The sequence below is a fragment of the Lissotriton helveticus genome, chromosome 8 (genome assembly GCF_964261635.1).
Source record: "Lissotriton helveticus chromosome 8, aLisHel1.1, whole genome shotgun sequence".
Taxonomy (NCBI): Eukaryota; Metazoa; Chordata; class Amphibia; order Caudata; family Salamandridae; genus Lissotriton; species Lissotriton helveticus.
The window spans coordinates 211,945,334-211,967,597 of NC_136069.1; the positions used below are offsets into that span (position 1 = coordinate 211,945,334).

General features: G+C 49.2%; 1 protein-coding gene across 1 annotated transcript in view; it reads left to right on the forward strand.

The window, feature by feature from the left end:
* The window catches only part of GART (phosphoribosylglycinamide formyltransferase, phosphoribosylglycinamide synthetase, phosphoribosylaminoimidazole synthetase), a 257,909-nt gene that overhangs the window by 95,455 nt on the left and 140,190 nt on the right, over window positions 1–22,264 (forward strand). The gene's annotated exons all lie outside the window — the stretch shown is intronic.

The following is a 22,264-nucleotide window of genomic DNA, read 5'->3' on the forward strand; positions in this document are numbered from 1 at the left end:
TACGTGTAAAAAGCCACTGAGAGGTCCAAGGTGATTAGAGCACATGCCATGTGTAGGGGTAGAAGTCTTAGCATGGTAACTCTCCCCTATCACCATGTTTATTTGATTCCAGCCTGATGATTCTTTCTTAGCCTCCCCCGATGTAGACTGAACAATATGGCGGTGTGCCAAAATGTTAACTCCTGTTGAGTAGTGTGACCTAGAATGTCCTTGTTGGGGGCTGTATCCAATGTGTCCATAGTGGTTGGTTGCTACTGCCTCACCATAGCAGTCAATTGAGAGATCAGTGCTTGAAAGCAGCTTATAGTTGTATGAGGATTCAGGCTGGTTTACCTGATTCTCTGGTGGGAAGACAATCTTCCAGCATTCCCATTTAACATTTCTACAGGCCCCTATAAATAAGGTTGATGCCTTCCCTACAATGATAAATGTAGGTTTGTCATTTGTGAGACTGTAAGACTATGTTCAGTGACTGATGTCAGTAGAGGACAATGCGTGTGGGCTTGCACGATGATTTAGAATAAAATAAGAAAAGATGATAGATGAAATGTTTGCAAATGTTTTGACCACTGACAACCACTCTGACCAGATTCCAGTGCATACTTTTTTCTTTGCCCCACTCCATACGATGAGCAACTGTAGGCAAATCCAACTTGATCCTGCTTCAGTAGGAACTGTGCAGCCATGGAACGCAAGCAAGACTTTTGCAAGCATTTCACCTTTTTAGGTCTTGCGCCTAGCGTTGCAGTGCGCACCATTGCTTGCGAAGCGCGAGACCTCTTGCAAAGGGAGCTTTGAAAGCTGACCACATGCACACACCCACGTGTGAGTGTTGGGGGGTGCTGAGAGGACCGCTGCCCTCATGACACAGACTGGCAGGAAGGTGCGAGGTGGGCAGAAACACACACCCATTACCTGTGAACCAGCATCTCACGGTACACGCACGCACGTGGGTGTGAGGGGGTGGGGGGACTGAGAGGACCGCTGCCCTCGTGTCACAGACTGGCAGGAAGGTGCGGGGTGGGTAGAATCACACACCCATTACCTGTGAACCAGCATCTCACGGCACACGCATGCACCCTGGTGTGTGTGTTGGGGGGGAAGGGGGCTGAGATGACCGCTGCCCTCGTGACACAGACTGGCAGGAAGGTGCGGGGTGGGCAGAAACACACCCATTATCTGTGCACCAGCATCTCACGGTACACGCACACACACACGGTGTGTGTTGGGGGGGCTGAGAGGGCTGCTGCCCTCTTGTCAAAGACTGGCAGGAGCTGTAGGACCCAGGTGAGGGCAGGGAGGTGCATCCTCTTCATTCTCGGCTCTACTTCATTCCCTCTCCCCCTCACTTGATTTCTGACACACCTCCCTCTCCGCCCCTTCTTCCGCTCCTCCCCCTCCCTCAGGGATGGCTTTAGTACTGGTGGCGCACTGTGCAACAATGTTTGTTGGCACCCCCCATGACCACCTTGCTTCGAAATGTTATATAAGACAGAGACCTACAAGGTGTTGGAGTCCCATGTCATCCATACTGGTAGGCAGTAATAGTTTAAGAGTCTGTGGTCTGGAAAAGCACAAATTCAGAATGTAAAATGTAGCACCTTTGTTAGGGGTTTTCTTTAATAATAAGAATTGATTTCTGCCCAAATTAACTCTTTTTGCAATATTAGGATAAGAAAAGACTGGGCAAAAAACATGTAACTATGATATATTCCTTGCAGTTTGCATGCAGCTCTTTGAGGACAGTTAAGCGCTCACTGCTTTATATTAGGATTTTAACTCTTAAACTGCAAGAAACAAAAAGATTTCTCTGACAAAAGTGATAACCCATTGACCTATTTATTGTGTATGCACTTTGTGATCTGAATGGGACACGTTCTTCGCAGCAGGCAATTTCACCTTCTGCGCTATGAGTCGAAACTACCAGTAAAAGATTCTCTCTCTCGCTCGCTCGCTCTCTCTCTCATATTAATCACCAGAGATCATGCCATTTTTATTGAAGCTTGAAAATTGCTGGGACAAGGAATGTGGCATCTGGTGCTTTTCAAAACAACAAACAGGGCGCCCCCACCTCAAGGCAGCGCCCGGTGCAGTGGCACCGATTGCACCGCCCTAGAGCCGGCCCTGCCCTCCCTTCTTCCTCCCGCTCGCTTCAGACGGTCCCTCAGTGCGCTATGAAAGGTGGAGTTAAAATTAACACCACGTGCGCAGGGGGACTTTTGGGAAGAACGGCGGTGTGTTGTAGGAAGTGGCCTAATTGGAGGGTTTCCTGTCCGCGCCCACCCCAAACGCCTGAAATGGGAGGTGTGCGGGCCTGCAACCTGCGCTGCTCCACAGTAAAGGAAGGGGGGAGGGGATGCGCGTAAGTGTCCTCGCTCATGTTTACTGTCATTCTCTCTCTCAGGTAAGGGGGCCTGCTCGAGATTGGCTGACACACGCACGGTTTGGCGGGTTTCTCCCTTGGATGTATTAATTAATGTGCATCTATATACTTTTTAATGAAGCGCCACGAAAACCCCTTTGGGCGTTAGGGTGCTGTAATGAACATCTTTCAGATCTAGAGACCGTTCGAAAAGACATAGCATCTCTGTACAGAACAGAGAGAGCGCATAATATATTGCTTTGGAATGGGTACATTACAATTGCTGTTTTGAGAGCATAAACCCTCACTGACAATAGAAGGCGTGGTCAGGACGTTACACTCTGTACGCCCTTTAGCTGGTGCATTAACCTACAGTGCAATCTTATCGGGGTAGATACGCACCTGTGCGCAGGTGCAGCAGGACTAATAACACCTTTACAAGGATCCATCTGTGGCAGGTGACAGGGCAGGTATAATCTGAGCAGCGCATCTAAAAAGAGTCTGAGGCTGGGGCGGTGTCAGTCACACGTCAGGCCGTTTGTTGCCTGGGTGGCAGGACATGTCTAATCCAGGACTCGGGTGCCAGACAAGGTCAGACCCATGGCCAGAGTGCCACGCCCCCTCACCTTTCCACACACCCCACCCTACCTCTGTGGCCCTGAAGGCAGCCCCGCATCGCTGGATAGCCGTCTCCCCCGCCGCTCTCCCCACCTTGCTTCGGAATGCCTCGTCCCCCGCCACCCCTAACCCTGCCACCAGACCAGTTACACGCCAGTGCCCAGTGGGCAGAGCCTGGCAAAAACATCCCTCCTCCATGAATGGCGCCCAAATCGCCGCCCTGCCATTCTCGGGCACCTGCGCACACCTGGCCGCACCGATGATGCCCACCCCACCCACTACTCCGCCACCCGATCGTGCCCACCCCTTGCAACCTCCTCCCCACCAAAACGTTCTTGCACACTTCTCCACTCCTGCCACCAGATGCCCCCAAGGGTATGGGCGAGAATCAGTAGCACTGTGGGACAGGACACACACCGTCCGCATTTGAATGTATAGTCCACTACGCCTCCCTACCCACCACGGCAGCCTCCGCTCCAAGTTGCATCGCTAGGCACGGCAACAAAAACAAGAAGCAACACCACTCCGTTCCTCGTGCATGAAACGCACACCACACAAACCCCGTTCCATCCGCGGCACAATTGGAGCAACGTGCCACCCCTCCACCAAAGGTCCCCAGCACCCCAGTACAAGCCAGATGTACCCCCCCTTTACGCCCAACTTCCAGAGGTCCTGCACTGAACCCTCGCTCGGCACTTGGGTCTCAGTTCTCTGTGCTGCTCGTCCTGTGTGGCCAGCAAGTACATATGTGTTGGCAGTTCCGCCTTGGGGGCAGAACACCCTCAAGAGCAGCTGCCCTTGCTCCCTTCGCCCGTCCTCCGTCACCGCAGAAAGGGCTCGGGCAGGTCCGTGGCCCATGTGGGGGAGAGCTCACCGATGCAAAACACCGAGTCCTGCTAGTAGTGAAGTGCTCGCCGACTGAGACGCTGGATGGTTGCTTATCAGGTTCACTGTGTACTCTTTGGCACTATAACTTGGCTCATAATCCGCAATTGCTGTGCATAATGTTCGATCGCCTGGCAGCAGTAAAGTGCATCATGCACAAACACATGGCGGGGGTGCTACTCCTTTAAAGACAGACATTGTGTTTTTTTTTTTCTAGTGTCTTCAGTGCCCCTGCTTTTACTACCGTGGTGTGTTCCCCTCCCTCCCTCCACACCCACACCAGCTGTTTTAAAAAACACTCTTGAGCAGGACTTATTAGGATGCATGCTGTTTCTGTATATACTGACCCAAGTTCTGTCAAGTTACCCAATCTGGTAGTAAGTGGATTCATTTTAGTAGCTGTTGTCACTTATTTAAGGTTTCAGAATGTTTAGTTGTTTGGCATGTGTTTTTTTCCGTGGGTCACTTCCACCCTTTTAAATAACAAACACGTCCTGCTTCCTTCTTTTCTAAGCACCCGGCAGGCTTATCTTGTTAGCGCTATATAGGAATGCAAGAACAATTACAGTGCACCACATTCAGCCACAACATTCAAAGCAATACACATGGGTAAAAGACATTGCCATTTACAATGCTAACAGCTCTATCTCTCGCAAATGTGAGACCTATTGCATTGCAAATGCTGGTTATGTTTTAAAGTTGTATCCCAGGTGCGATAAATTTGTCCAGATTTGGTTCCTATGCTTGCTGTGCCCTAGGATCCAAGCTGCAGCTCATTGTTGATGTCCAACAAAGCTGTAACCAGACTTAATTGTGTTCCCATTCATAGGAAACATGCCCTTGCAGATCGAGCTAGACAGCTTCTATGGCAGCAGGACTGTCTTTAGTGATGCCATAGGAAAAATAAGTGGATTAGGCAATTGAGAGTGCATTCACCCATCACTTCCTATTGTTATAACACAATAATGGTTGCTTTTCTACTCTGTGGACAGGTCAACTGTACATTTCCTTTTTGTTTGCATTCCATTTCTGTGATAAGTAGGTGTTTAGAGGTCGGGGACAATCTACATCTGTTTTCCTATGCAGCCAGTAGCCTGCATCAGGATCAAGATGAATTTACGTGAAACTCCTCCTCTACTTCTCCTGTATATATTGTGTGTAACTGAGCAACATGTGAACTTAGCTTAGGTTGCTTTGGCCCAGTCTATAAAACACTCTACTCCGGTTTGAACTCTCTCTTCCATTACATGTGTGCCGAAAAGCCTGGAAATGAAGATGACTTTGCAAAAAGATGCATTCTGTACCTACTGGAGCTACATCAAATTCTGAAGAAAGTAGTTTGGATTTCTTGGCAGCAGTCTCAAAGTTGATTAAATACTGTCCCCCTTGAACCAGTAATTCATCTGGACTTCGAGGAGACTTCACTAACTCAGAATGTGTGTTTGCCAATAACATCACATTACCAGTAGTTGATTTTCTCCTCTTGACCATAATCTGGTCTAACAGCCATAGAAGCCATGCTTTTATCACTGGTTGAAAAAAGTGAAATTCTGCAAGTGTTGGGGACTAAACCTGGTCTACTAAAACCCAGAGTACACAAGAGCATGTGAGCCTCCATAGATCCACAAAGACCTTGCAGCCCATATGAGCAGTATTGTCTTAAGGGTATCTATTTTACTCAGAAATTGAAGAGTTGCATAGTTACTTTCTGGAACGCTAAATTGTCATAAGCATGCTCTGTCACTGACCAGTCCAGTGGCCTATGATAGACTGTGTCTATCCAGATCCAGGCCGAGAAGACGCATTCTTTCTCGGCATCCAAGGTATTGATCTGGTGGTAGCAGCAGATCACCCTGATCTTGGAAATATATGAATGGTATGACATGAAAATGAGAGGCAACCAGAGTTTTCGAATAATAACAGCTAACACTTTTGCTGAAGTATGGAGAGAGAAGACCGACAAGTTGGTTTTTGCTTTCTTTTATTCTTTTCTTCTGTAACCGCGACCATTAGTGTCATACTGGCGCGTCTTTCTGTTTGGTAAAAACTGGAACACAAGCGTCGACGTCTGATTAGAATCCAAGACTGTATGAATTGCTCAGATATCCTTAGTACTATAAATGATACGCCGTGTTCGGCATGGATGGTGCTTGTAGAGACTGCTGCGTACGAGCTCACACACAGTGAAGTCGAACTGATGGTGGCGGTTGCAGCCTGACACCTTTGTTTGTTCAACACATGACCAAATCGAGTCCAGAAGCACTGCCCTGAAGAACCCTAAGTTTAGGTGAAATGCGTTGGCTGCAAGCATTTATTTTAGAAAAGAAAGCAAGACTTTTAAGCAAAAACTACCTTGTCTGTCTTTTCTCTCTCTCCCCATACCTCAGCAAAAGTGTTTGCTATTATTATTTGAAAACCTTGGTTGCCTTTCATTTTCATGTCATATATTGTCTAAAGTGTGGCCGACTGGTAGCGGGTCACTTGAGATGGGCAATAATCTTTGCATATCAAACTTGTGGTTATTTTGGGTGGTGCAGTTACTAGGTTCCCGAGCTGCCAATATTTGTTCAATATCTGAATGGTCTCTCTAATTATAACCATTACAGAGTTGCATACATTTCGTACCTCAGTTTTCTGATACTAAAATCCCAGTTGTAGCAAGTGGGTTCAGTGTGTGTCCCATGCAGCTTCAGATGTTGACTGCTATACAACGAGAAATTCTGAAATGCCAAGGAGGAAAAAATATATTCAAACTCTCACTCTTCAATAGGGGACTGTATATTCCTCTATTGTCAGTCCATAATCCTGTCATTCGTTTCATTCCATTTTAACAAAAAACAATCACATACCATAAAACGCGTGATTACATAATTTAATTATCGTAATCTTAAATCACCATCATAATTTTCGAACTTTTTTCAACAAACTATATACATATATATACACACACACACACTCATACAACAGTGATATACAAATTACAACAGATACATATACAAGAATCATATACAAGTCACAAAGTGTAAACAACAATTCATAGATTCCTTCCACCCGATTCGTCAAAAAGAAAGTGTTCACCTATTCCATACAGGGAATACACATCGAGGTAGTCTTATCTGCAACAAACTTGTTTGAGATACGGGCCTCTGAAGTTTGTAAACTTTGGAATCCCTTTGAGGGTCAACTATAGCAACCTGCTCTCTTTATAACTGAGAGAGCTGTTGGGTCCTTAACTTCCTTACCCCTCTGTCACTGTGCCCAGAGTACTGCACCACTTTGACCACCACATCCTAACTAGACTTAATAATTGGACACCAAGGCTTTTCTTTTGCACTATGAACATCTTTTGACTTTGGGTGCGGCTTTATTCCAGGTTTTGGTTGTGCACCAAGTACAAACAAGCATTTACAATGCAATGGTTTCGCCTTTTGAAAAGTTTGAGCTATTGGCATTGTAAATGACAACATCTTTATTTATGTGTTGGTTTTGAAAATAAATAAATAAATGGCATTGTCATTTACAATGCCAATAGCTTAATCTCTTGCAAATGGGGCAGGGCCATGACGAAGTTGTTGCTTTTGAGTAACTACACCGATTTTCAAGAAAATGATATAATGTTACACTTAATTACATAAAATAGGGACCCGCCATTTAACGCTTTATTTTTAGCCCAAAATGATTCTACCGCAGTACACAATTGTCAAAATAGCTGCTGACGCTCTGGTTGTTCTCATTGTTTTTACGCACTCTCGCTATAATGGTGTTGCGAACTGCAGCGTAATAATTATGTGATCTGGCGTAATTTTGGGCATTTCATACCAATTCCTGAAATGACAATGCTGTTGTTAAAATGTCGGCCGGGCCTAGTTGTTACCAATGGTCAAAATTAAGTCCAGCCTTCCCATTACTCGCTCTTTAGGTGTGCCCGGAGATTTCACTAGTCACCATCTTGTAAATGCTGGTTGACGTGGGGCAGGAGCGCAGAGTGCCGACCCATGTGTCAAGAGTCACAGTGGCCGCACACATGCAGCCTGCAAACGTCGCTGTCTGGAAAAATGGTTGTCATTGAAATGGGTATCCCGCTAACTACGACCTGGCTAGCGCCATTCAGCTGAACAGGCGCTCAATAAGTAAGTTGCCAGAAGTGCTCCGTGGCGTGCACCCGCAAGCACAGTTTACGAGACTGTTGTTCCAAATGTTTTGTGGCAGGCCGGTTGTGCGGTTTGAGTTACACCCGCATTAGCGTCCCGGTGTTTCCAGGCTCCAGTGTCTGCAGGAGAGGCGGGTACTGGACCTCATAGTTACCTGTTGCTCTTGTCTAACTTTAAATTACTTGAGGGATTCCCCCTGCAAAATAAGAACTTTCTAAAAAAGTGCTCCAAACCGCTCTCCTGCCGCTTCTAAGCACTGTAAATAGCAGGTGTTCGGGTCACCCCATGTAACAGGCTCAGTTTGCCGACCTCAGAAGGATGAGAGGCAGAGAGGCGTACCTGGGAAGTGATCCTGTGTCTAGCATGCTATGTAGAAGTTTCTGCGGCGCGGGTATTAACCCATAGAGCTCTTCAGGCTATTCAAAATCAGGCCGCCCGTCTTATCCTGCACCTTCCCAAGTTCCTCCACATCACTCCTGTCTTGAAATCTCTCCACTGGCTTCCCATCCGCCAGAGAGCACTTTTCAAGATGGGCTGTCTGGCCTTCATGGCCCGTGCCCGCACTGCCCCGGTCTTCATTAATTCCCTCATCAGCCCTTACACCCCCAACCGTACCCTCCGCTCCTCCAATCAAGCCCTTCTCATCGTCCCGCGTTTCCGCAGATCCAAGTCTGGAGGCACTCGATTCTCTGTACTAGCCCCTTGTTTTTGGAACAGTCTCCCACTGTCCATCAGATCAATCCCAGTCTACCTTCATTTCCGCAAGGCCCTTAAGACCTTTCTGTTTTCTCAAGCATACTTCTGCTGATTCCTCTCAGTAGAATTACACCCTTCCCTGCCTTCTACTTCAGCGCCAGGAAGCCGCTAGGTCACAGTGCGCTCTATCAAGAACTTTTAACTTCAACTTAACTTCAGCTCTCTGCATCTTGAAGAGCTTGAGGCCTGCACAGGACCAGGGCACAAGTCCCCTCAGGCCGCACCAAGGGCTGCTCTGACAACAACTCGGCACTAATCCGATTAGTATCAGCACTTTAAAACCACAGGCACTCCGGGGAGAGGAGGGGGCGGCGGAGGAGGGGAGAGAGAGGGAAAATAAAGAGCGGGAAGGGGAGTGATAGAGAAGGAGGGAAGGAAGGGCGGAGAGAGGTTAATAAAGAGCTAGGAGACATTGTAAAACAAGCGGTGCAGCACTAGGGAGCCTAGAGGAATCCAACCAAATGCTGCCCACGATAACAAACGTGCCATGAAGCTTGATATTGGATGTTTCATATAAGCGTCTATAGCCTGCCCTCAGGCAATCTAGGTCTCTTGAAGAGGCTCCCTCACTGGTCACTGCAGAGCACATGTGAATGGGTGGAAAGGCAACAAACCCACCCCCGCCATTGTACAGGGGATATCGGAGGCCAGGCCCTTGGCCCTTGGCCACAGGCTTCACCAAGGGGCGGTTTCTCACAGGCAGGAACAAGCCCGCTCCAGAGAGCGAAACAGAGCCGCCCCCCGTACCACTTAAGTTGGAGGGCAGGTAAACTGAGCCACACACAGCAACCTGCTGTTACAACGGCATGTGCCAAGACACAAGATATACATGGTTTTTAGGTCGAGCCTAGACATCGCATGCGCTGTCGGGAAGACATGCTGTATTGGATACGTGGGCTTTCATGCCACCCACTGCAGAGGATTGGTTAAGTAGCACAAGTTGAAGGGGTAACAAGGTCACCAACCCTTACTGACCAATTAAATGAGCTTCCAATCTGTTTGCGGTTCAGCCCTCAGGGAGGGGGACACCCCTTACCCCCTTGTTAGCGTAGAGAGAAAAGGTTGTGCTGGGGCTTGAAAGTTTTAATGTTAATGCTTTGGAATAATTCCAATAAATTCCCATAGGTTAGTTGTGAGAAGTTGGCCTGATGTGCAGTGCTCACTATTCTAGTGATCACTATATATCAGTCCAAACAACCCTTATTGATGATTGGTTGTAAGTCAACCTTATAGACCAGCTATCCTAGTAGCATGGATACGAGCAGTCTAAGGCTAAGACTCTAGAGGGCGTGTTAAGCCAGCTGTTTTACCATCACATTACCCCTTGAACACCCAGTGAAAGGACACCACACAAGTTGTTAGGAAAATAAACAGTGTATTTATTTATAACAAGACTACCCTGGCTCTTTATGAGACAGGGAGCTAAGCACACAACAAAAACTCTTACGAAAATACTTTTAAGTTAGCACCTTACACAAATGCCCGAGGGGCACGAAAAACCATATACGCTAAAAGTGGAATGCGAATTACTAGCAGGTAAGTAACAGTTCTAATAGGCTTTGGAATCGCTAGGACTGGACTAGGGAATCGTTAGATTACTACTAGGAGACCCAGGGGACTCGGGTGCAGAGTGTGCACTCTCACGCGGGATGCGGGACAAAGTCTATGGAAGCTAGAATTCACAAAGTTAGTGTTCACGGGCGAACCCGACCTGGTAGGGAGAAAACGACAGTGGATCCTGACCCTTGGATAGTGAGGCTATGCTGGGACACCGGAGTGCCGAAGTTACCTAGCCCAGGGGCTGCAGCTGCATAGGTCTGAAAAGACGTCGGGGATCTCGTTGCCGGACCAGGAGCCTGGAAGGAAGAAGTTGCTGGCAGGCGACCAGTGAAGAAAAGTTCGATGGATCCAAGCCTGGATCAAGGAAGAAGAAAACCTGAAAGCAGAGGGGACCAAGTTCTTGAATCACTAGCCAGTGATTAAGTGGGCACCAGGATGGCACCGGGCGAAGTCACCGCAGTCAGGTGAGTGGGCGCTGCTGGGCTCTGCAGTCTCTCGGACCAGGAGGCGTTGTCGGCGACCAGGGTGGAGGTGCGAGCTGTCCCACGAAGGATGAAGTCGTTGGCGTCGAAGTTACCCAGGATTGGGCAACAAGCCTTGGCTAATTCAAGCCCACGCGGTGGACTCAAAATGGCGTCTTGAGTGGACCAGGAGGGTCCGGGGTGCTCCTCTTCTGGAAGGGAGCAAGGGCCAGTCTGGAGCAACCAGACCAGCAGCAGAAATGTCGTCGGGCGTCGTCAGGAAGGCCACAAGCCAACGGGCTAGTAGCCAAACAACGCGGTGAGCAGCGGAAAGCAGAAGGGCCCCACGCAGATCGTGGAGATGCTGGGGGGCTGCACTTCGGAGCTGGAGCTGCTCAGAGTCGGGGCTTCTCGGACCCCAAAGCACTCACCAGTAGATTACTCGGCGGGCTTGCTGTGCAGAAGTCGTGCAGTCTTGCAGATGGCCGGTCCCTTGAGGTCTCGTCGCACCCACGGTTCTCAGCTGGGCTGTAGAGGTGGGTAGAGGTCAGAGGTGCCAGGGAAGCCGGTTCTCGTCGAGCTGGGCAGTCGGATTCCGGAGGAAGGACTTGCAGCAGACCGCAGTGTTCTTAGATGGTGCCTGCGGATGCAGGGTGACTACTCCTTAGTCACAAGGGAGAAATCTTAGGAAGAAGTCTTGAGTTCCTTTCGCAGAAAGTAGTTTCAGGATTCAAAGATGGTCTGATTTGGAAGGGGGCCAGTCTCTACCTTTATCCTGTAAAAAGGGGCTGGCACGCGACTAAGTCCTGCCCTATGGGTGGGACTGGGAGGGGGGTGGTTACACCCACTTCCTTGGCGGGCTTTTCCCCAGCACAGGGTCTGGAGTGACCCTGGAACTGGTTCCAGCCAGCCTATGCACAGTGAGCACCGGGGTGCCACGTGCAGTCACCTTCCTCTAAAGCCCTGCCTACCTACAATACACAAAACCCTGTCTGGGACGGTGCTGGCACCGCCCCTGGCAAGAAACCCTTTGTCCTTATCTCCTGCTCTGGGAGGACTCCCAGCAGCAGGAGGGCAGACTTGTGTCTCGGTGGCAGCATCCATTTTGTGGATGCTAAGGCTCTGTCTGACTTTTAACCGGGTTATAGGTTACAGGCATGTCGTGTCCCTCTAGAAGGGTGGAATGCTAACCCCGTCGCCAGAATTGGCGAGGGGTTAGTATTCCAATTCGTATGACACCTTACTCGACATGTTTTGATAAAGCGATACCAGAGTTGGCATATAACCGCGAGGATTATAATGCACTTAAGAGTATATGGTATGCGATATCATGGAAACGGCTAAGGGATGGATCCCGAAAGCCGCAGACAGGCCCAGCTCATGCCAGAGCACCATCTCACACGATTCCAAGCACTCTGCCTTCAGGATTGTTAAGGCCTGCCATAGGAGTGACTGATAGGAGATCTGTGTGTCCATTTTAGGGTTAGATATAGGTATACTATATCTAAAGCAAAGGGTGATTACACCACCTTGCCCCAGCTGTCAAGCAGCCAGTTGTGTCAGATTTGGATGGCCAGCCAGGGGTGGCATAATACATGCTGCAGCCCCTGGTAGGCCCTGGGTACACCTATGCCCTGGGTACCTAAGGTACACTGTACAGGGACTGATAAGGTGGCTCAGTATCCAATTTAGATATGTACCTAAGGTACATGGAATCCATTTTACAGAGAGAGCAGTGGGCCTGAGGTCCTGAATAGCAGGGCCTCAGGTCAACTAAGTCAGAAAACCAGCAAAACACCAGGCAAAAAATTGGGGGCAACCATAGTCAGGGATCAACCTTCCTACATAACCCCCCCCCAAACGAAAGGAGATAAGGCTATCCTTGTCCAGGTAAGCCTATATTGCCTAAGTGGCCATTTAAGGAAGTACCAGCACTGGCATGGTTACCCCCTATGTCATGGTCCACTAAGCAATCCCTCACCCTAAGGGTGTCTGAGGGTCTCCACCATAGGGAATCTCTACCTGTGGTGTGTTTTGTCAAAGAAAAAGGCTGGGGCTGAAATGGAGTACTGAAGTGAGGCTCCACTAATTTTGGGCTCAGCTTCCTCCAATCATTTTCCACCATATAGGCCTTTCTTTCCAAGACTGAGTTGTTTTGGGCTCTCAGGGTCAACCTCTGGCTACCTACAGCTGGAGGTTGGGTCCCTCTGTTTGGCTTACTGGAGGGACAGGTCAGGTCTGGGGCCCTCAGGTCCCAAGTTTGGCTGTGCCCAACAGTGTCCATCTGTGGGAGGTCCCTAACTAATTTTAAGGGGGATCCCTCAGGAGTATGTTTTATTTTCACTTGGCTAGGACTACTAGCTTCAGTGCCCTTAATCTGCTGATTGGGAAATTCTTTTGGACAGGGGGCCCTTTGGGGTCCAACACTGGCCTCCCTGACCTCTACAGCCCTGGGCTGACTGAGGCAGGGTAGAGAGGGGCAGGTTACCTGCTCCAGACTGGGTCCCACCTTGGAAGGGTCCACTGACATCAGGGGTTCTGCCAGGCTAGGCCTGACTACCTCTGTGGCAGTTTCTTCACAAGGGGTCAGATCAGTTCCCTGAGGAGGCTGATCCTTTCCTAAAGTCTGGTGGGAGGGAGATTTCTCTTCCTCCTCAATACTCTCTGTCTGAGTGGAGTGATCCATATTTTCAGGCTTCACAACACTGTCATCTGTCTGAGTTTGAGCTGTGGCCATCACAACTCTCCCAACCTTTTCAGGAGGGGGCTCAGTTTGGGTGTGGGCTGTGACCATCACAGCCTTGACAACCTGTTCTGGGAAGGAAGTTGTCTGAGATTGGGTTGTGACTGGCACAACCCTCCTGACCTGTTCAGGGAGGATATCTTGGACTGGGGCTGTGGCTACCACTGCCCCACTAACCTTACCATGGATGTTCACCATTCTAGAATGGGTTTCTTGCTCTACTTCAGCCCAGGCTGAGAGCTCTAAATCATTCCCCAGTAGGCAATCTACAGGCAAGTTTGGTGACACTGCCACTCTCTTGTGGCCAGTGACACCTCCCCAGCTGAGATTGACCACTGCCATGGGATGATCTCTCTGTACTCCATCAATATTGGTCACCTGGTATGTGGCACCAGGTAAAAGTTGCCTGGAGGGGACTAGACTCTCAGTCACCATAGTGATGCTAGCCCCTGTATCTCTATAGGCCTCAACTTTTATACCATTGATGAGGGGCTCCTGTCTGTACTTGCCCAAAGTGTTGGGACAAGTTGTGAAGTTGGCAAACCCCATGCCAGTCTCACAGACAAGAGTATCTAAGTTTGGGGACCTGGTTAGGCCAGAGTCCCCAGGAACTCCCAAAGTAAATGCACCCAAATTCTTGGGGGCACTCCCACCACCTGGGGGATTACTACTAGTAGTAACAGGAGGTTTGGGAATGTTACTTGGGGGTATGTTTTCCTTATTGTTATTCTTGGGGCAACTGCTGTCAGTTTTTAAATGACCCACCTGTTTACAGGGATAACAATAAGGTTTCTTCTGGTTGTTGGAAGGATTCTGGGACCCACCCCCCTCAGAGGATTTTTGGGCCCTGATGTGGTTTGATCTGTAGATTTATTCCCACCCTTCTCTTGAGGCTTGGTTGATTCCTTTTTCTGGTCACCACCTTGGTTCTTGGGCCTAATCCTGGTTCTGACCCATTTGTCTGCCCTCTTACCCAATTCTTGTGGAGAGGTCAGATCAGAGTCTACCAGGTGCTGGTGTAATAACTGGTTCTGACAATTATTTAAGACTTGCTCTCTCATAATTAGATTATACAATCCTTTGAAATCAGTAACCTTACTACCCAGTAGCCAGCCTTCCAAAGCCTTAGTGGCACAATCAACAAAGTCTGACCAGTCCTGAGACTGAGTTTTCTGGGTGTCTCTGAACAGCAACCTGTACTGCTCAGTGGTTAAACCAAACCCATCAACCAGTGCATTTTTCAGGACCTGGTAATTGTTAGCATCCTCCACTCTTGTAGTGAGGAGCTTATCTCTACCTTTACCATCAAAGGAGAGCCACAGTATAGCTGCCCACTGACTCTGGGGAATGCCCTGCACAGTGCAGGCCCTCTCCAGAGCAGCCATCCATTTCTGGATGTCATCCCCTTGCTTAAAGGGGGGCACTATTTTAGTCAGGTGTTTAGTATCTAAACCCTTCTCTCTATCTCTTGGGAGATTGCTGCCACCAGTGGGAGCTAGCCCACTCATCTGCTGCTCTCTTGCCAGGGCAAGCTTCTCTTTGGCCAGGGCAATTTCTTCCCTTTCAATCCTCAGTTCAGCTTGTCTCATCCTAGCCTCATGCTCCTTTCTCTGAGGGGAAGTAAATCTCCTCTGTGGAGGATTCCTTCTCCCCTGAGAAGAGGCATTAGAGTGCAGAGATCTATTGGAGTCCCTAGAAAGAGATCTATCTCTCCTAACTCCAAGGTTAGGCCCACTTCGGGTTAGTACTGGGGGGCCCCCAGATCCTAGCCCAAGTAAGTCTAAGTTGGTCCTAGTTAGCCTTCTGACTACCTCAAGACCCTTGTCTACCTCATCCCCAGAGAGTACCTCCTGATCCTCCTCCTCAACTGCTGAATCAGTGTTGTGGAGATCTGGATCCCCAGAGGTTCCCTCTAAGGCTGGCATGTTCTCATGTAACTGAGAAAGCTTTCTGGCATCATATGTCTCTAAGAGACCTATCAGAAAGGAAGTGGTGGGGTTAGACCCCTGCTTCAGTTTTCTGGAGACACAGATCTGTCTCATCTCATGAAAGCTGAGAGCTGCATATCTTGAAGTGACCTGTGGAGGGTCAACACTGACCAGGGGAGTCTCAGTAGAGTCCTCCTGAGTCGACATGCTTTTCTAGTGAGGTGTAAGTGGTGCACTTACCTACACTATATGTTTGCCTACTGATCCCTTGCTAGAGTTGTAGTTTAGGGTGTGCTAGGCCCTAGGAGCTACAACAGCTGGTTCAGTAGAACTCAGAGTATTCTAAGCTAAGTTATATGTACCTTTAGTACTTATGTGATCTTTCACAAATTATTCTTAGGGCATGTGTGGTAAAACAACAGCAAGCTCAAATCCCAACCGCTGCTCACCAATGTGAGAAGTTGGCCTGATGTGCAGTGCTCACTATTCTAGTGATCACTATATATCAGTCCAAACAACCCTTATTGATGATTGGTTGTAAGTCAACCTTATAGACCAGCTATCCTAGTAGCATGGATACGAGCAGTCTAAGGCTAAGACTCTAGAGGGCGTGTTAAGCCAGCTGTTTTACCATCACATTACCCCTTGAACACCCAGTGAAAGGACACCACACAAGTTGTTAGGAAAATAAACAGTGTATTTATTTATAACAAGACTACCCTGGCTCTTTATGAGACAGGGAGCTAAGCACACAACAAAAACTCTTACGAAAATACTTTTAAGTTAGCACCTTACACAAATGCCCGAGGGGCACGAAAAACCATATACGCTAAAAGTGGAATGCGAATTACTAGCAGGTAAGTAACAGTTCTAATAGGCTTTGGAATCGCTAGGACTGGACTAGGGAATCGTTAGATTACTACTAGGAGACCCAGGGGACTCGGGTGCAGAGTGTGCACTCTCACGCGGGATGCGGGACAAAGTCTATGGAAGCTAGAATTCACAAAGTTAGTGTTCACGGGCGAACCCGACCTGGTAGGGAGAAAACGACAGTGGATCCTGACCCTTGGATAGTGAGGCTATGCTGGGACACCGGAGTGCCGAAGTTACCTAGCCCAGGGGCTGCAGCTGCATAGGTCTGAAAAGACGTCGGGGATCTCGTTGCCGGACCAGGAGCCTGGAAAGAAGAAGTTGCTGGCAGGCGACCAGTGAAGAAAAGTTCGATGGATCCAAGCCTGGATCAAGGAAGAAGAAAACCTGAAAGCAGAGGGGACCAAGTTCTTGAATCACTAGCCAGTGATTAAGTGGGCACCAGGATGGCACCGGGCGAAGTCACCGCAGTCAGGTGAGTGGGCGCTGCTGGGCTCTGCAGTCTCTCGGACCAGGAGGCGTTGTCGGCGACCAGGGTGGAGGTGCGAGCTGTCCCACGAAGGATGAAGTCGTTGGCGTCGAAGTTACCCAGGATTGGGCAACAAGCCTTGGCTAATTCAAGCCCACGCGGTGGACTCAAAATGGCGTCTTGAGTGGACCAGGAGGGTCCGGGGTGCTCCTCTTCTGGAAGGGAGCAAGGGCCAGTCTGGAGCAACCAGACCAGCAGCAGAAATGTCGTCGGGCGTCGTCAGGAAGGCCACAAGCCAACGGGCTAGTAGCCAAACAACGCGGTGAGCAGCGGAAAGCAGAAGGGCCCCACGCAGATCGTGGAGATGCTGGGGGGCTGCACTTCGGAGCTGGAGCTGCTCAGAGTCGGGGCTTCTCGGACCCCAAAGCACTCACCAGTAGATTACTCGGCGGGCTTGCTGTGCAGAAGTCGTGCAGTCTTGCAGATGGCCGGTCCCTTGAGGTCTCGTCGCACCCACGGTTCTCAGCTGGGCTGTAGAGGTGGGTAGAGGTCAGAGGTGCCAGGGAAGCCGGTTCTCGTCGAGCTGGGCAGTCGGATTCCGGAGGAAGGACTTGCAGCAGACCGCAGTGTTCTTAGATGGTGCCTGCGGATGCAGGGTGACTACTCCTTAGTCACAAGGGAGAAATCTTAGGAAGAAGTCTTGAGTTCCTTTCGCAGAAAGTAGTTTCAGGATTCAAAGATGGTCTGATTTGGAAGGGGGCCAGTCTCTACCTTTATCCTGTAAAAAGGGGCTGGCACGCGACTAAGTCCTGCCCTATGGGTGGGACTGGGAGGGGGGTGGTTACACCCACTTCCTTGGCGGGCTTTTCCCCAGCACAGGGTCTGGAGTGACCCTGGAACTGGTTCCAGCCAGCCTATGCACAGTGAGCACCGGGGTGCCACGTGCAGTCACCTTCCTCTAAAGCCCTGCCTACCTACAATACACAAAACCCTGTCTGGGACGGTGCTGGCACCGCCCCTGGCAGGAAACCCTTTGTCCTTATCTCCTGCTCTGGGAGGACTCCCAGCAGCAGGAGGGCAGACTTGTGTCTCGGTGGCAGCATCCATTTTGTGGATGCTAAGGCTCTGTCTGACTTTTAACCGGGTTATAGGTTACAGGCATGTCGTGTCCCTCTAGAAGGGTGGAATGCTAACCCCGTCGCCAGAATTGGCGAGGGGTTAGTATTCCAATTCGTATGACACCTTACTCGACATGTTTTGATAAAGCGATACCAGAGTTGGCATATAACCGCGAGGATTATAATGCACTTAAGAGTATATGGTATGCGATATCATGGAAACGGCTAAGGGATGGATCCCGAAAGCCGCAGACAGGCCCAGCTCATGCCAGAGCACCATCTCACACGATTCCAAGCACTCTGCCTTCAGGATTGTTAAGGCCTGCCATAGGAGTGACTGATAGGAGATCTGTGTGTCCATTTTAGGGTTAGATATAGGTATACTATATCTAAAGCAAAGGGTGATTACACCACCTTGCCCCAGCTGTCAAGCAGCCAGTTGTGTCAGATTTGGATGGCCAGCCAGGGGTGGCATAATACATGCTGCAGCCCCTGGTAGGCCCTGGGTACACCTATGCCCTGGGTACCTAAGGTACACTGTACAGGGACTGATAAGGTGGCTCAGTATCCAATTTAGATATGTACCTAAGGTACATGGAATCCATTTTACAGAGAGAGCAGTGGGCCTGAGGTCCTGAATAGCAGGGCCTCAGGTCAACTAAGTCAGAAAACCAGCAAAACACCAGGCAAAAAATTGGGGGCAACCATAGTCAGGGATCAACCTTCCTACATAAGTGCAGAACGTATTTATTGACACATCAGAGTGAACAGCCAACACGTGTTTCACCCCTAAGCTGCCAGAAGGCCTTGGGCTTCTTCAGGGCGATAATATTTTGGTATAACTTTTCGGCTTTTAGGAAGTTCGTCAAAAAGCGTTTATTCTAGTAGTCACGGCACAATGCTAAGTTCCTCCTGAATCGAGTCGGATAGCAAGTTGGATTGGTTAAGGACCGCGTCACTCGCAAATGCTTGCTTCCATGTGGTTTCTTTTCCTTATAAGTCCTGCCTTCTTGTGTCTTGCTCCTCCCCTGGAGTTTTGGCCTATTACAGCCATCCTTTAGCTTTACTGTCTTTGTTTTGGTAAACTCTATCGTTGCAGAGTGCCTGTGTTTCCAGAAGGTTCCACCACCCGCCCAGCTTTATTTTGCTGCTATTCATTTTTCCACCACTCTCTACCTGGGACCACCGTGCCACTTAATGTCTCTGTACCCGCCCCCCTCACCCCTCCCACAACACTGCTTGTTTCATTTGGGGTCGTCCCAAAACAATGTGCTTAACCTGGTACATCGAGCCTCCTATAAAAAGCTGGACCGTGTTTTCATATTCAGACGCTGCCAGTGTTAACGCATAGGCACTAGTATGAGAAGTGGATGAGACGCAAAGGGACTGTGAAAGCAGTCTGCTTTTTTTTTATTTTTTATAAAGTAAATTAGCTCAGCTGCGTTTTTATTGCACTTTGGTGCAGGTCCATCTTTACACATCCGTTGCTGCATCACTTTTACACCAAGCGGACTGCGCTTTTGCTTTCAGGTTTAAGCTCGGTCACGTTAAGTAGAAGTTAACCCCTTCATGTCCAAAAAGCGTGGAGATGTCTCATCAAGGATAGTGAGCGCTATATAAATACAATACAAACACACCAATCTCACCGGGAGTCACGAGGTGGCCTGCAGACCCTGGTATGCGGTAAAAGGCCTGTACCCCAGGACTACCAATCAGCTGCCTTCAACCATCAGTCGTGTCACTGCTGTTACGCAAGCAGTAGTCACCCATGCTAAAAGGCGTGTCACTTGGAGAGCCTCATCTACAGCAAAGTACTACAGGTACAAAAAAAATACAAAAAAAAAGTACACTGCACGCTTTCAACAGTAGTAAAATGAGTGGAAGGTGCCCTGCAGCACCTCCAAGTCCAGCTGCCATTTGTAATTTACCACACAATGCCAGCAGAGTTTGCCCGCCTCTGCATTCAATGGTCATGTAAGCGATCAGATGGAGAGAGCTGTGAAAATGAGATCACAGAAATGAACGAGGAAAATCCAAAGGAAGGAACCAAGACATTAAAAGATCGCCCCCCCACCCGGAAAGGTAGAGTCGTCAGTAAGCCCTGGCTGACTGAACGGAGGCTTCTGGTCAGATGGAACATGCAACGCCTCTGGTAACTGGTTTTAAAGGCCACTTTCCTCTTACTGGAGGCCAGCAGAGGGGATTCAAGATAGAGACAGGGCTAGAATGACTGGTCACATGAAAGCACACTGGGCCCCTTCAGCACGGATGCCTAACCCGCTGTCCTACTGAAACATCCGCTCCAAACATACCATGCAGTTAGTTTATCAATGAACCATTTACTAAACGTAAGCCAACATTCAGGATACTCACTGCTTTAACAAGCACAGCTACCCAAAAACCCGTGACAGCAAAGCCAGCAAATAACTCACTTCGTTCTGGTAAACGTGCTGAATCCTTAATAAGCACGTTTGCTCCGTCCAAAGACACGAACAGCACCTTTACCCAGAGACCCAGAGTCCCTGACGGACTTCCATTTCCCTAAACTTAGGTAAACCAGTCCCAGGGGCCAGGGCAGCATTTAATGTTAAGAATTGGGCCTTTCTCGAAGCTCGTCCACTACATAAACAGATTATACAGCAGAAGCCCTCTGGGAGTCGCACACACATCAACATTTCACAATAATGATGAGCGCAGCCACCGGGGAGAGGGGACGGAAACTGCACTTTATCTGGTCATACTCCCGTCGAGGACACGAAGTGCTTTCTGGGTAGTAGCGTAGGAAGTTACTCAGCTGCACCATTAGTAGACGGGTTTATGGTGTGAGTTTTGAGGGAAGTGTTGGTTGTCCTGCATGGGTTCGAGGGGGCTCCAGTTGTGCCACGACAGACGTGTAGATGCGATTCGGCACGTTGTACTACAGAAAAGAGTGACAGCTGCCTTGCTTCCAGACGCACATCTTATCTGGCCTGAGCCTGACCAGGTGAGACAGGACAGGGGGCACATGGAATAAAAGGGCTGCAGGCAAGGGCAAACATGAGACTTCTTGTTTGTGGGGCACTGCCAACAGTGCAGGCCTACTCGTTAGGCCTATTGGCATCTTATGATGTAATCATTCGAAGATCATGAAAATCCAGCTGAAAACGATGAATTTCAGGAACATCGAGTGTTTCCACTGCACACTGCAGCTTCATAATCTGTAAAGAGTTCAGTCAGTCATAAGGTTTCAGCGGCCTCTGTCTTGCTCCTTCTGCCTTCAAATGCCTGCTTGTGTCCAGGATCAGAGGCGATCCAGTTTTAAATGTACGCTGATGGACACCACATGCCTGGGACACGGGGCACGATGTCCAGACAGAAGAGGATGGACGGATGCCTTGCTCTACTGAATGAAGGCGGATTTCCTAAAAGTTAGTGGCACAGAGCGTTGTAGTGTGGAGTTTGCATACTCCCATTACAGATTATACATTTTCCATTGAAGTGATTACATTTGCACTTAGTTTTACTGTTATAACTATACACCGATTTATTTTGATAATGTTAAATTATTTGTTTCCAGCAGTCCCAAATAAAGAAAGACAAGGAAAGGCACAGACAGCGGGAGGGCGGCGGGAAAGGCACGGACAGCGGGAGGGGGGACGGGAAAGGCACGGACAGCGGGAGGGGGGCAGGAAAGGCACAGACAGCGGGAGGGGGGGCAGGAAAGGCACGGACAGCGGGAGGGGGGCGGGAAAGGCATGGACAGCAGGAGGGGGGACGGGAAAGGCACGGACAGCGGGAGGGGGGGGCGGGAAAGGCACGGACAGCGGGAGGGGGGGCGGGAACGGCAAGAAAGGCAAAGCAGAAGGCAGCACTCACCTGGACTTCTTCCGGCGGCGGTCGGCCTGCAATGACCAAAACAAACCTTCCCCCCCAAAAAAATAGGAACCGCCCACCACCGCAATGACGTTGTCAAAGGGGCAGGATGAGAAAAAATCGCCGGGAACGCCCACCAAACGCCTCGCTGAAAGACGGACGCCTCTCTTCCAATGGCTAGCCTCCATTTATGGAGCTAGCCAATGGAACAGAGAGGCGGGACTTTTGTCCATACTAGTAAACAAAAGTTTTCGCCTTGCGCGAAAGTCTGCTGCGCAGCTTTCGGCGAGGCGATACCTAAAAACTAGTAAAATGGTACTGTTGTTGTCTACCTTCATGGAATGTATTGCTGTTTGCGTCGTCTCTGTTCCTTTGAATGACTAGACTTAAACAAAATGTAGTAAACCATAATGTTTCCTAAACTCTGCTAGGAGCAAGCAACTGTGCACTCCTAGGATAATATTGGCAAAAGATGACTATGATATAAAAGT